Source organism: Myotis daubentonii, chromosome 2 (assembly GCF_963259705.1).
Source record: "Myotis daubentonii chromosome 2, mMyoDau2.1, whole genome shotgun sequence".
Taxonomy (NCBI): domain Eukaryota; kingdom Metazoa; phylum Chordata; class Mammalia; order Chiroptera; family Vespertilionidae; genus Myotis; species Myotis daubentonii.
In genome coordinates, this window is record NC_081841.1 from 84,619,368 (window position 1) to 84,621,399 (window position 2,032).

General features: G+C 37.3%; 1 non-coding gene across 1 annotated transcript; it reads right to left on the reverse strand.

The window, feature by feature from the left end:
* Positions 1–1,363: 1,363 nt before the first annotated feature.
* Positions 1,364–1,469, reverse strand: LOC132228888 (U6 spliceosomal RNA). Its single transcript, XR_009451497.1, has one exon. It is a non-coding gene; the product is annotated as a U6 spliceosomal RNA (small nuclear RNA).
* Positions 1,470–2,032: the final 563 nt, after the last annotated feature.

Here is a 2,032-nt window from a genome sequence, read left to right on the forward strand (position 1 = left end):
TCTCTAAAGAATATGCTCTCCATCCCTAATTATTAGAGAAATGCAAATCAAAACCACAATGAGATAGCTCTCACACTTATTAGATTTATTACCACTGAAAAAGGAAAATATTAAGTGTTGTTAGAGATGTAGAGATATTCAAACTCTTGTATACATTTAATAGGAATATAAAATGGTGTAGTTGCTATGAATCACTTTTATACTTCATTTCATTCCCTTCTGACCTGATGTGTTTCTGTTGAGAAATCATTTGATAATCTAATGGGAGATCCCTTGTTGACAACTCTCTGTCTCTCTCTTGCAGCCTTTAAGATTCTCTCTTTGTCATTAACATTTGCCATGGTAATTATGATGCGTCTTTGTGTGGATCTGTTTTGGTTCATCTTGTTTGGGACTTTCTGTGTTTATGTGACTTTTTTCTTCCCCAAATCAGGGACATTTTCTGCCAATATTTCTTCCAATAGGTTTTCTAATCCTTGTTCCTCTTCTTGTCCTTCTGGCACCTCTATCATATGCATGTTGTCCCAAAGCTCCCTTAGATGCTCCTCCTTCTTTCTAGTTTTTTCTTCAATTGCTGTTCAGATTGGGTGTGTATTTCTGCCCATCTTCAAATTCACTAATTTGGTCCTCCACTTCTTCTAGTCCAGCAGTTGCCAACCTTTTGGACCTCACAGACTACCAGCGGTCCGCAGACCACCAGTTGATCCACTGCGCCAAAGGTTTCCTTAAACCAGCAGTTGCCAACCGTTCAGACCTCAAGGACCACCAGTGGTCTTTGGACCACTGGTTGGCCACCGCTGTTCTAGTCTACTGTCGAAACCTTCCATTTTGTTTTTTATTGTAGCTATATCATTTTTTATTTCATCTTGATTCTTACGTAAGTTGTTGATTTTTCATCCATCCAATTTATGAACTGTATGACTCTTACTCTGAATTCTTTTTCTGACAAATTGCATGCATTCATTTCATTTAGTTCCTTTTCTGGCAATTCCTTATTTTTTTTTCTTGGGGGTTGTTTCTTTGTCTCCCCATGTTCACTGTCTCTTTCTGGCCCTGAGCACTCTGCTTGGGGTTTGAGAGGTTGAAGACCCTATCAGGGCAATGGGCCAGAAACTGTTAGCCCAGAGGCTAGGTCTGCCTTGAGTCTCACACCTTTATTGTCTCTGCTCTGAGTTGTATCCCCTTCTCCCATGGATCTGGTCCCTTCAATTGTCTGCTTCAGATGCTTGGGGTAGTGGTAGCATGTGCATAGTTCCTCTGGTGTATGATTCCCAGTGAGGACCCAGAGATCTCTGGCATACAATTCGCCATGCGGCCCTGATACCTGTGGCAGGATGGTATTCTAGGTTCATCTGGCAGCTCAAAAAATATGGAACACTTCATGGATTTGGATGTCATCCTTATGCAGGGTCTATGCTAATCTTCTCTATATCATTCCAATTTTAGTATATGTGCTTCCGAAGCTAGACCTGTAAGGCAAGTTCTTAAAAGCAAAGAATTGAACATGCATGTTGTTTTTTTGTATGATATAATAAATTATATAAAACGAAAAAAAAAATGTGTTTTGTTTTTGTTATAGGATACCTACTATTATTACTTTTTACCATTTCATCATAAAAAAATGAAATAAAAACATTCAGTTTGTTGGGTTATGGATGTAGATGTTTAAATACAAACATAAGTTTTATTGCTTCTTTTAATAAAAGTGTTTCCACATTAATTAAAGAAAAATCTTAAAAAGAATAAAATGGAAAAGTTAACCACTGTTAATACCTTAAGTATTTATCTCTCTTCATCCAATCTCTCTCTCTCTCTCTCTCTCTCTCTCTCTCTCTCTCTCTCTCTCTCCCTATATATAATGGCTCCCTATATAAAATCATATATAGATATATAGAGAGATACATTTATACATGCAATAACAGAAAGAGAGAGCATTTTGATTTTGCAAAATAAGTTCTAGAGATTTGTTGAACAACAATATGATATACTTAAAACTACTGGAGAGCAAAATGCAGACCCAGTGCATGTTCTC